General features: G+C 36.2%; 2 long non-coding RNA genes across 2 annotated transcripts in view; one reads left to right on the forward strand and one right to left on the reverse strand.

Moving 5' to 3' along the window:
• The window catches only part of LOC115495532 (uncharacterized), a 114,916-nt gene that overhangs the window by 100,400 nt on the left and 915 nt on the right, over positions 1-13,601 (forward strand). The gene's annotated exons all lie outside the window — the stretch shown is intronic.
• The window catches only part of LOC115495533 (uncharacterized), a 49,036-nt gene continuing 39,084 nt past the window's right edge, over positions 3,650-13,601 (reverse strand). Inside the window, exons 5-6 of the long non-coding RNA XR_005980681.2 lie at positions 7,608-7,692; positions 3,650-5,354 (exon numbers count right to left, since the gene is read on the reverse strand). This is a non-coding gene — a long non-coding RNA (uncharacterized lncRNA). The remainder of the gene's footprint in view (positions 5,355-7,607; positions 7,693-13,601) is intronic.

Genomic DNA, 13,601 nt, shown 5'->3' on the forward strand with positions numbered 1-13,601 from the left:
ATATCAGAAATGGTTCAAGGGTGAAGGCCTGCCACTGGTAGCCATGCAGAAAATGGTACTGGCACCATACACTTTCTTTCTAGCTGCAGAAGCTGGAATTCAAATATGCACAGACTCTCTGTCTTTTTGTTTAACCATCATGTTAATTCAATTTCGACAGCTATCGTCAGCTTTATGGTATGAATTCCAACTGGTTGGTCTCTTATCAGAATTAGTTTTGCACAAAGTTCACTGTTGTTGTTTACTTATACTTTCTGGTACTGAGAAGATGGTTTGGGATCTCAAAGGATATAATTACTGCCACTACTGGTGGTATGGACCACCTTTGTATGAACTATTATCAGATACATAGGAGAGAAATTTCAGAAGCCATGAAGGTGACATAATCAATCATTCATCTATGCTGTTCCTGCTAATCAGATGGTACAAACAAAATGGAACCTGATCAGTGTAGAGAAACTCTGCACTTCCATCTGTCACTTCATTCCTGGCTGTTGGGTTATCTTATTCAAAAGAAACATAGACTCTGGAAGGAACCTTGCCCACTAAATATATTTATCTTTTAAAATGAAAATGTCTCCAACTGCCTAAGAAGCCTGATGCTAACAATTAATGGCTGACTACTGTTTTACCTACTATCAAGACAAGTATGGGTAGCCTGCATAGCCATTATAGAAGAACACAAAGATAAATCCTGTGTTTTTAATAATGTAAATGAATATTGCAGTTTGTAATGTTTTTAGACAGGGTAGAGTGCAGTTGGCAATAAAATTCCCTATGTCTGCTTGCCCTTCGCATCACCATCTTGCTGAAGGAGGTTTGTGAATCATTAGGGGGATTCTTTAGAAGAACCACGCTTTCAGGCATGAGATTCATTACCCAGTAGGAGCCGTCTATATGCAAAGAATTCTTTTAACTACCCTCCCTCCCAAGGACATCTGATGAAGTAATAACCATTTTAACCTGCTGAAAGCATTTTGAAGAAATGACAGAGAAAAGATGTGTCAATGGGAAATGGCTGAAGTAATGTCCCTGTAGATTTTAGAAGGGTAATGTTTGACAGATGCCTGTCCCAAAAAAAGAAGCAATGTTTGTGTCATTTTGTGGATAACCTGTGTCATCCAGGGAGACTTGAATGCGTCTGGTCTCTTGTATTCAAAACATGTTAATTCATCCTTACTATGCAGTGTGTTTAAGCAACTTACTCCTGCAGTTTGTTGCTTTGTGAATAGCTTTAATGCATTATAAAGTAAAAAAATAATTTTGGCTTAGTATGTCAGAGGTTTCCAGGAAAAGCTTGAAAAATCAATAGTGTAAAAGCACTAAGAATTTGATTTAAAAGGTGTACTACTTCTCTAGTGCCAGTCATGGTTTAAGAATGGTACTCCTCAGTTCAGTGTTTAAAATGAAATTTCAAACCACACAGAAGCTCACTCACTACCCACCTCCCTCTCCCCCTCTCTCTTCCCTTTACCATTCTCCTCAAGAATTGGAAGGATGAAAAGTAAAGGTCATGGGTGGAGATAAGAACAATTGATTGGAAATAGTGATAAGATAATAAAAAACCCAGCAGCAATATTAATGACAGAGAGTATGAGACAATAAACACTTTCACTGAGAGGCCTACTCACTGTTACATCAAGTCATTTTGAGCATGATAGGAGACATCATTTGCTAACTCCGTTAAACTTAGGCATCTAAAATACCTACTGCTGGAAACTGAGTTTCCAAGAGGGCTTGGAATGATCACTGGGACCATAGAAGTTCAAGCTTTAGAAATCAAGTGCACAGAAAATTTCTTTGGAGTCTTCTGAGAATGCATTGATGCATAGTTTTCCAAAAGACACTGAGAACTGAGTTCTTCGAAACAGATTTTTGTGTGATCACTGTTTTTCCTTTCTCAATTAAAGTCATTACTTCTTGACATATATGGGGAGAAATCCATAATAACTGACTCCAATGGACAGTGAAATAAATGACTAAGTAAAAATTTGATAATCAGCATTTCTGTTTCAAGAATAAATAATCTCTTTTATGTCAAAAACTGTATACAAATCCATGGCCAAAAAATTTTTATGTGTTAAAATATAGCAGAATGCTATTTCTAATTCTTCTTATGTTCAAATATAGCATTTCTTTTTCAAGTAAACATTACATAATAACCTTTTGTACATACGCTACAGAACATGTCATAGCTAGACTAACATAATGGAGTGTTACGAGCTATTAAATTAATGAGTCATATTGAGGAAGAAGTACATCAAAGGATAACACACTTTCTGATATGCAAGCATGCATTACTGTGTTACTTTAGAAGTTCTGGCATATGGAAGGACAATATCTGCACTTACAATCTTTACTTGTAGCATACCTGTTTCTGGGCAAGGGGTAACTAACTACATCACTAGAATTTCTGGTTCAGGCTCAAAGTTGATATAAATTATAAAGAAATTCAATCACCAGGGAGGTTTTCTAAATGGTTGAATGACAAAAGAAGTTAATCTAGCTTTCATGATTAAATGAGAAGAGGGATGGTGTTGTGAGAGGAGAAGAAACTAGCAGACATAAGTAAAGCTGTGAATGCTAACTTATGTGCCTTGATCTTTATTTTATTACACACATAATAAGCTTCTGGATTCTTGACATCCAAACCATTCCAGTTATCATTCAGACCTATTGATTTATCGATGAGCTAATTACAGCACCACTTTAATTTTCTCTGTACAAGGTCAGAAATGCCTAACCTTTTTAATATACAAAATTCCTGTCTGGTCCTCAAATTCTTTTCATTGAAACAGTAACAGTCTCAATTCTTAGTGATGAGTTTGTTTTCAGCAGGGTTCTGAGGTAATTTGAGCCAAGTATGTGCAGGTTTGGGATCGTGCATAATATGTTAAAATAGTATGTTCACATCCAAGTTGATTTGAAGTAATCAATGGCAAAATAAATTGATGTTGGATAAAGGAAGAACTACAAAGACCTTACAGAACTGAATGTTTCTAGAAATTGTGATCTGCCACATACATAGTGCATTTTAAACATGTTCGTCTCTGCATTTCTAATTCCTATATTTTCCTAGTGCTAATATATGCTATGGCAGACTTGTATAATGAAAAGATTAAAAAAAAGAAACAAATGCTGAAAAGTCTATAAGCTGTTTAATCACAGCTCAGTTGTTCATCTGTAAGGCATCACTGTTGAGCAGGGTGATGAAGGAAGGATTCATGTGTTAAGACATATTATTGGGAATCTGAAGATCTGGCTTCTCTTCCTATTTCTTCAGACGATATTATACTCAATCTTCTGCATATCATTTTGGAGTTGAATCAAAGCCAAACATAATGACAATCTTTATTTTTTGGTGTTAGAAGTTTTGTTGTAATGGAGTTGGGTAATGGTGATGAAATTGTACCAAGGATCTGCTTTACATTTGTTGTGATGTGCTTTTATAACCCCAGATGTCAGAAAATGTAGGTGATTTATTTATTACTTTTGTTTTGTTTCCCTTTTATCATCAGCTAAAGGACATAATAGATTTTAAGAAAGGCTTTGAAGAAATACAGTAGAAAAACATGAATAAAAAAATACTAATGCCAGTTCACAGCAAATTTCTGATAGCTGGACCATTTGTTTTTGACACACAAGAATATTTATCATTCCAATATTTTAATTTCATGCAAGAAGCTTGACAAAACAAACACCCAACCTGATATTTTCTTTCATTTTCAGTTTTTGGTAGAAATACCATGTATGATATACTTTATTTATACATAAATACTTAAGATCAAATAGATACTTGACATTTATTAACTACATGTTGGCTTTCATCCTCTATCTTTCCACATGCATGGGAATAATATGATGATCATTCATGGAGTAGAAAAAGTGGATAATGTCCATGGTTTTTCCAGTCTTTATATTTTGAAACTTTTCTGGTTTAAGAAAATAAAATGGCTTCAGGAGAATTAAATATGTTTATCTAAACCACTTTTGAATTCTCCAGAACAGGAAATGCAGAATCCTCTACTTCTATGTTTCTCCTAAAAGAAATGACGGATAAAAAAATTTGCAAATAAAAATATTACCATCAGCCCATTAATAAAGTCTTATACACTTGAAAAATAAGTCTTATGCATTTGTAAAACAAAAGAAAGAAAACTGTATAAAAAGGATGAATTTATAACCATTAAAATAATAAAAAATATTCAATGCACATAATGGAACATGTGTTTCAATTAAGATTAAATACATGGTTTAGTACATCAAAGTTAAATTCTCTCCTGAAAAATTACTTTAAACCAAAAATGCATTCTGTGCATTTGTGCAAGAAAAATGGCTGAAGATGCTGTTCATGTACATTTAAGGTATGGCATTTTCAAAACATCTTTACTGCATTTAGAAGAATATTTATTGTAGTGAAGACAATCAACAGTAGGCCAGGATTGAATGATTCAAGAGTTACCTTTTATTATCTGTCTCCATTTTACTTTTAAATATATTTTTGAGAATCTAGTTTTCCACCCAGATAAATTAGACTGAGGTAATTACAATTTTCTTATGTTTTGTGAGAAATCAACAACTGAAAAATACCCTCATAAATATATGAAATGAATATTGTGAAAGGTATGCATGGATACTTTTGACTTGCTGCATAAAACTGTCTTGCACATGGGTTTTCCTTGCATATAACCACAGTGTAAAATATGACATTATGAGAAACCTTCTGACAAATTGATTAATAATCTTGAGCTGCTGAAGTTCAGCTGAGTGAGCAATTAAACATTCCAAACAGCAATGAACCTTCAGAGATAATTTATGATAATTTTATGCACAAGAGCTCAGTGGCTTTTTAATTTGATAGAATGTTAGTAGCATAGATTTCTAACAAGGGAGTTTCAGTGCTCCATACATCACTGAGATTACTTAAACATTTCAAATGTGGTTGATGAATGAAGTTTCCTGAGATGTGAGAAGATACAGAAAGTGTCAGAAGGTTGAGATTATTCATCATATCAATTATTGAAAGTGGATGCATTGACATCATACTCCCAGCTCATATTTTATGGCCATTATAAAGACAGAACAGAAATAACAGACTTGGTGTACTGCAGAACTGCCAGGATATCCAGCTTCTTCCCTCTTTTATTCCAGCATTTTGCTGTCACCACACAATATTAGCATTTCCAGGTGTTTCTTCCAAAGCCATTCATAATATATTGCAGGAAAATAAGACTCTGAATACAATCAGCTAAGACCTGGAACATAGCACATGGTGTGATTCTTGGGGTTTTTCTGTGCAGGACCAGGAACAGGGTTCAGTGATCCTTTCCCACATCCTTCCAATTCAGGACATTCTACAAAAAACATCCCACACAGATCAAGAGAAAAAATGGTTAGATAGCCTGAGCAAACTACAGTTAGCTTTCCAGAAATACAAATACTATTTAATTTTCTGCTAAGGGAGAACAGGCTGCCCTTCATTCTTCCACTTTTTTTTTTTTTTTTTGTCTTTTTGTTGCTTTAAAAAAAGCTGCAATATTTTAAATTGCTAGACTATTTCCCATTCGTTCTTTTATTTCTTGTTTTGGCAAGTAAAATATAATGTTTTAAACTTGTGTTTCTGACATACTTATGACAGTTGGAAACACAGTAATCTAAACTAAAGTAAATAATGTAAAGGGGATCTTTTTATTGTATGAACAAAGATAAAGTCTCTGCTTTGAACAGAACACTGAAGCACTCATACACCACATGTTTAAGAGAACAGACAGTTGGTGAGCTATTTGTTTTTAACACTACTGTAATGATTCTGACAATAAATCATCATTTCACATATCCAAACAGTTATCCTTTCATTCACGCAAAGGAAAGAATGCTGGAAAATTAAAGCTAAAAGAGGCAGAAAAGCATTTCTAGAAGGGCAGCAGCCTGTTACTTAAACTCCTTCATTTGAAAGGTCATTTGTGTAGAGCACTATCAGTCAACACACCCCTCAAAGCTCAGGATCATGCAGACAATTTGGAGAGTGATAGGTGGGAGAGTGGGAGTGTTTGGACATACCTTGTAGCTTCAAATCCTACTTCAGACTTGAGCTATTAGTCTTAGGCTAATGAAAATAATTGTCTGCCCTTTGTATATCTTCAACATTATTGTTTTAAGGGCTGACTCCACTACAGCTCAAAATGCAGTATTGAAACCTATCAACATAATTGAAAATCTCCCACCCTTGATGAAAGCAGTCAACATTAGCAGAAGAATCACAGAAATTCGTAAAGAAATGAAGTTCCATAGACATGATGATAACTTTTTGAAACTCTCACTTGACATTACTGAACAAATGCCACAAAGCTGACAAGCAGCTTCTATGTCCACCTAAAGGCAAGTAGGACTGAATTTGTGGTATTGAGGTTATCGTGTTTGGAAAGTTTCTTTCAGCTGAGTCATGAGTTAGTTCCACTCACATCTAAATAAAGAGAATCCTTTTCCCAAAAGGATATAAAAAAAGTCCAATCAGGGAGGAAATTCTCTCAAGAGGAAAGTAAAGAACTCCAAACTGTGTTAAGCAAAAATAAATTGTTATAAGAACAAAAAACTTTGAAAATTTTACCCGATGAAAAGATTAAAAAGTGTATTTGTTTCATCTACAGTATAGATTGAAACCAAAAAGTTGCTATATCTAGAATGATATTACAACCTCTTGTACACTGCAACAAAAAAAATGAAATATTATAAAGAAAACAAAAACATGTTAACGATCATGTAAGTAAGCTTACTCCTGGGACAAGGAGCTTACTCTGCAAGCAACCTGTTGACAAATTTCCATTATTAGATCCTTTTATCGAAAAGTTATTCATGCAACTTTCATAAACTGCAAGACTATAGAATCACAGAATATTCTGAGTTGCAAGGCACCCATAAGGGTCATCAAAGTCCAACTCCCAGCCTGAACAGGACAGTCACAAGAATCACACCATGTACCTGAGAGCATTGTACAAGTGCTTATTAAACTCTATCAGGTTGGTGCTGTGATCACTTCCCTGGGGAGCCTCTTAATATCTTTGACCCTTGTTAAGAATTGGGTATTGATCTAGATAAATTTCTATGACCTCTGTCCCAGTTTAATGGTACACACTGTTTATCATTCTGGTGGCTTGCACTATCTTATAACCTCAGCTCAGACTATTAAAATGGCAGTTACCTGACTCCCTGGGAGCTTCCTCAGGAAGTGAAGAAGGTAGGTAAAAAGAACAGTATTTGTGTTCTTTTTACTGGTAGGTAAAAAGAACACAAATACAGACCCACATATCTTCTCTTCTAGGAATCTGTAGCTCTCTTACCTTTATTCTGAAACAGGATATGATTATTTTTTTCTTACTCAAAAGGATCAAATTTGGTAAGAAGACTGGGCACTGATGTAAAGTACCCCATCTACAAACTTATCTACCACAGGTGTCATTCATATCCTCTTCGACCCCATACTCATAAATCTCCATGACAATGACTTCTGGAATGCAAAACAGCTTAATTTGCAGTAACTCCAGAATCTGCAGAGGACTTGGACATCTCATTTTAATGCACTCAAATAATAGAAAAGAGAAATGGTTCACCTGACAGCTTCCTGATACAGGGACACTTCGTAAGACAACATTTGCAGTGAAGTTCCACCAGTTGTTTGTTTTTCTTCTTTTTCAGCTAAAACGTGTATGGAGAAAGAAGACTTAAAATCTTTTCTCTTCAAAATTAATTAAAATACAGTTATTAAGAAAATGATAAGAAGAGTGAAATCCTCATCTGAAAATATGTGCTGAAACTAGGAGAATAAATAAAATTAGAAGAAATTAGGAGAATAAGTAAAATCTCTGGAGAAATGTTACACCTGCTTTCAGTGTGTCAATGCAGCCCTACTCATAGAGACTCTTTCGGTGTTTTCATAGTGTGCCAATCAGCTCAAAAGTAGAACTATTTGTTTTTATTCTTCAAGAGAGATATGCAAAACAATTCTGAAGTCCTATTTTACTAATATAAGACAATGAAAATACAATATTGATAACGTAGTAAACTCTACTATAGAGATATGAAAATCAGCACATGCCTAAAACTTGTAACTATAGTACTCTTAACAGCAATATTATTGCATGTAGCTTTTGGCAACTGCATTTGTTATTTTTCAAGCAAAGCTGGCAACAACTCAAAGGCATGGAAACATTGGGCAAACTCCAGCAGCCCCTTTCTTAGGCAAGATGTCTATTTAAATGAAAGATTTAACCTGCCTTTTAAAAGGATAAAAATGAATTACAAATAGAGTATCTTAAACTCACTGCAAAATAGGATGGTCTTCTTGCTTGCAGTATTTAATGTTTTGATTTCCCATTCATTGTTGAGGCTGTAACGAGCATCAGTTATTACATGGTGGCTCAGTTCCAACATAAATCATGTAACCTCCTCCTCTTTATTGATTTATATTATCATTTATAGATGGCACTCATTGTCTTTATAGGGCCTGATATCTCACATTAATTAATTTCAAATTAAAATAAACAATGAAATGCTGAAATATTTTGCCTAATGCCTACATTCAGTTTAGACCTCATATCACTGTCATTCTAGAAATGCTAACTAGACAAACCAAATTAAACCGAATAAATAAACACAGCAAAAAAAGAAGAGCAGAGAATGCATGTACTCAATCTTGAAATTACTATTGATCGGGTTTATCAAATTAAAGTGTCAATACTGTATCAGATATAAATCTATTTGTGCAGTAGTACTATATGTAACCCTATATATCTCAGTGGTATCTTTCTTATGAAAATATTTGAATGATTGGAGAACATTACATTTTATTTTCCTATCTCCAAGAACTCCATGTTTGTATGTTTGTTGATGCACAGTAAGTTGTTCTTTTTTTTTCCCCTCTGAGAAGACAAATTAGTACCTTACTTACAGTATATTAATGTAATTATCAATCAATTCTGTTGATTTAATCTCATAACTATATTTAGGGGTAAATGATAAGCATTCTGAACAGTAGCATATGACTGCTATGACAACATTTTTCCAAGCTAAAAGGGCAATCTTCAATTCTTCATAAAATCTATCAATATATAAATGTCATAAATAGTATAAAAATACTAGAATATTACAGAAGTATTGTAATTATCATAAAAATAGTCCTCAAGAGCATTTTTCTAACTCATATAGTAAATCAATATTTAATTCAAAGTGGAAACTCTCACATCACTTAAGCCTTTCAATGAACAATTTCTATTAGTTTAAACTGAAAACCTCCTCTGGATGTATTCTGACAATTTTAAGAAGTGTTGGAAGCAGCCACTCACTGTGCAGCTAAGCCTTAAAACACTTGTCTAAAGAAATATAACTGACTCTTTGCCCATAAATCTAGCCCTTGTGTTAAATCTGGACAGAGATTTATGCCAATAGAAATGCTGAAGCCATCATTGGAAATAGAAGGTGGGAGAGAGCTCCCAGATAAGCCACAGTGCTACTATGGCTTGTCCAGTTCTTTGCAACCCCACCGTTTTCATGGCTCTGATATTTTTTACTCTTCCTATAGGCTAAGTGTGGGTGGACACTTCTGTAGTGGGACATGCAGAAACTCCTTGTGAAAAAGATGCAATTGGGAGAATTCTCACAGAAGCCCACACTTTACTTCCTCAATCTTTTCACCCTTCCTATGGGTCTCACATGTCTCTCAGGGAGCAATAGAGGCAGTTAGGGAAAAGAAAATTTGGAAGCAAATTATGACAACATGCCAGGCCAAGGAAGCTGTGGCCCCACCAACAACAGGGCTTAGTCCTGTCAGGAAGTCATGAAGTCATCCCATGAGTCAGGGTCACAGTCCAGATCAACAAGGCACAATCACAGGCACTGGCATTGCTGCAGAGTAGCTCAGTGCAGTCCTGGATTCAACCAAATGTGACTGGGACAAGTGTGAGAGACTCTACTTAACGCAGCTGCCAGCCTGGGAGGTGGAAACCCCTCCTGCAGCTTCCTCCAGCTCTTCCTCAAAGAGCTGCAAGGTCAGCGGAGGCTTCTTTAACAGATCTCACCTGTCAGAGATATTCTCCCAAGAGGTAAAAGGATAGTTCTCCTAACTGATCCTAAGCCTTGAAGAAAAATTCTGCCACAGGATATACGAAGCCTCAGGGGAAATTCTGTTGGAAAGGCATCTTGTAGCAGCCTTTTCTGAGGTCATCAACTTTCTCCCTCTCCCTGACGTAAACCTAGTCCTAACCCTAACCTGGTCTCAGAAGTTTTAGTAAAATTTTTATTTAAAATTCTTGCTAGTCCTTGAAAAGTAATAATACTTTACAAAAAAAACCCAACTAAATAAAAGACTAAAGCTTCCTTACTTACTTTAACTGTAATTATTTTTTTTAATGAAACATAATCTATGTGTATGGTTTCTGTGAGTCATGCATGGTATTTCCTGGTAGGTTATGGTGTACTTCCATCATTGTTCTTCCCTCAGAGTGATCTCTAGAGTGCTTTTTATGAGATCTCAATTTTCAGAATAACACAAATTTCCTGCTGCGATTCAGCAGTTTCTTGTAAAGACCACAATATTGATCTGAATATTTTAACTGCTTCTGCACAATTATGAGGTATTTAGGATAAAAAACATTGTAAAATTTATTTCTAATTTGGATTTTGAAACCTCTGATCAAATTTATTTTATGTTCACATGCTTTTTTTTATCACGATGCTTCTTTAATAAGTTATTCCAATTATTTTACTTACCATTGTAAATAATTTCCAACCAGTGAGTTATCCTGACATTACTCTAGGAAGAGAGACCATATTAAATCTAATTGAAAACAAAGGAAGTTAAACCAAAAATACAGCATTAGGACCATTTAGAAATTCTGATTTTACTTTGCCACATTTTTGCAATGTTGCAAAATCATTCTCTTGGACATTTCCTTACTCCATGTGAATGAATTGAATTGTGATGTCTAATTGCTGTTGTTTTACTAAGTGACAAGGCATTGTTTCAGTGACAAATATTCTGATAGATTAAAACTGTTAACACATTATACAAATACTTTTCTGAATTGTATTTTTTGTTTCAGCAAACATTAATGCCAGTGAAGCTAGATTGCCTCAGTATCTGCAGAAATGAAAACAAAAGAACTGTTAAGCTTTTCTGAATCCAGCTCATTTTAAATCTAGCATGATGAAAGTAGAGACAGCTTTTTGTACTACTGATCAACTCTAAATATTATGATTTTTTTTTTCTCAATAAGAACTGTCACATGGTTACAGATTTACAGCCTCAAGAAACATAGCTTCTATTTTGAAAACCTGGTTAGACACTTTAAACACCTGAGTGCTCACTCAGACTGATAACTGAACAGACTTCACTTTGAACTCAGGACTACTCTTCCAAATAATGCTGAGCACATACAAGCACTTGCAAGACTGAACCTTGCATTTGGGGTTCTGGAACAGTTCAATATCTAGGTTTAGCTTTTCCTAAAGGAAAACTTAGTGAAGATTATTCATTTTCAATCATAAGATTAAGAAGATTGCTTTGTTTCTGTTTGAACAAAATCATAGATCTATTCTGGACTTCAGTAAAGCCTTTGACACAGTCCCTCACAGCATCCTTCTCACTAAACTGAAGAGACATGGTTTCATTGGGTGGACTATTAGATGGATAAGGGTGGTCACATCCAGAGGGTAGTGGTCAATGGCTCAGTGTATCAATGTCCATCAGTGACAAGTGGTGTCCCTCGGGAGTCTGTTATGGACCACTGTTATTTCATTTCTTCATTAATGGCACAGACAAAGCAATCAAGGGCAATCTCAGCATGTTTGCAGATGAAATCAAGCTGAGTAGTGTGGTTGACACACCTGAAAGATGAGATCCATCCAGAGGGACCTGGAGTGGGTCCATTGGAATCTCATGAGGTTTAACAAGACCAAGTGTGACGTTCCCCCTGCTCACAGCCCCCTGAATTATCAGGCTAGCCCAGAGATCCGAGGCTTTGAGGGGAGGAATATCAGGAGAAGGTAAAGATTTCCAAAAGAGGCTCTTACCCCGATATATGTTGGTGCAGCTCTCTTTATTCTGTGACGTCCAAGAGGAGAGCGGGGCAAAAGAGGACGAACAGGAAATGTCAGGGGTCTATACAGACTTTGGACAGGGTGGGCTTCTCTGGCTCTCTGCCAACCCTGTTGGGGCAGGAAGGAGGGTCCAGGGTTATCTTGATCAGAGTCACAGGGTCCCGGGGAAGGGGCAACAGAGTGCCCATGAGCACGATGTAACACAAGTGCTGGTGGTGAACCTGGGGCTGAACAACACAGGCTGGGGATCAACAGACCCAGAGCAGCCCTGCCCAGAAGGACTTGGGGGTGCTGTGGGTAGAGGCTGGACATGACCCAGCCATGGGCACTCCCAGCCCAGAAAGCCAAACATGTCCTGGGCTGCATCCAAAGCAGCGTGGGCAGCAGGGCCAGGGAGGGGATTCTGCCCCTCTGCTCTGCTCTGCTGAGAGCCTGCAGGGCTGCATCAGCTCTGGGGGACCCACTGGACACGAAGGACATGGAACTGCTGGAGTGAGTCCAGAGGAGGGCTTTGAAGATGATCAAAGGGATGGAGAAACTCTTCTCCAAGGAAAGGCTAGATGATCAGGTGTGTTCAGCCTGCAGAAGAGAAGGCTTTGGGGTGACCTAACTGTAGCCTTCCAGTATCTGAAGGCACCCTACAAAAAAGATGGAGAGGGACTTTTTATAAGGGTGTGTAGTGATAAGACAAGGAATGGCTTCAAATTGAAAGACAGTAGGTTCAGATCCGATATTAGGAAAAAGTTCTTTACTGTAAGTGTGGTGAGTCACTAGAACAGGTTGCCCAGAGAAGTTGTGGACGCCCCATCCCTGGAAGTGCTCCTGGCAAGGCTGGAAGGAGTTCTGCGTTTCATGAAAGGTATCCCTGTCCACAGCAGGAGAGTTGGTGTTCCCTTTAAACCCAAGCCATTCTATGCTTCTATAACATACATATAATTAACTCTAAAATTTATTTTTTATACAGAATTAAAAACGAAATACAGGAAAATATATAATATACAGACTATAAAAATTCTGTAATTGCTAAGATTATTAAGCAGAGTATGAAAGAAAGCCTCGAAGCATTCTTTTGAAAGTCCAGGTGAATACATGAAAGAAACCATATTATTTTGTATGACATATTCCTGATGTGAGGGAGAACAAAAACACATGGATATTGGCAGCAAAACTTCCCTTAAACTCACTTGTTTCATTATCATGTCCTAAACAGCAAAATTTCAATTAAAAATAATTCTTTTATTAAAAATAATTTAATTAAAAATAATCTAATTCTTTAATTAAAAAGACTTAAAATGAATTCTTTGTTTCATTTGGATGCCTGACAGAGCAGTCAAGAAGGAAAAAAAATGTCAGCAAGGAAAAAAAAAGAGAGATATTTCTCTGTTAGTAAACAGGAGTGATTTCACAATGGACCTAACAGAGGGTGAAGTAAGAAATTGTTTGATGGACTTACAGAAAGGAAAAAGAAAAGGTTAAAGAGACATTAAGGACATTTTCCTTCAATCCCTGCT

Source organism: Taeniopygia guttata, chromosome 5 (assembly GCF_048771995.1).
Source record: "Taeniopygia guttata chromosome 5, bTaeGut7.mat, whole genome shotgun sequence".
In the NCBI taxonomy this organism is placed as follows: Eukaryota; Metazoa; Chordata; class Aves; order Passeriformes; family Estrildidae; genus Taeniopygia; species Taeniopygia guttata.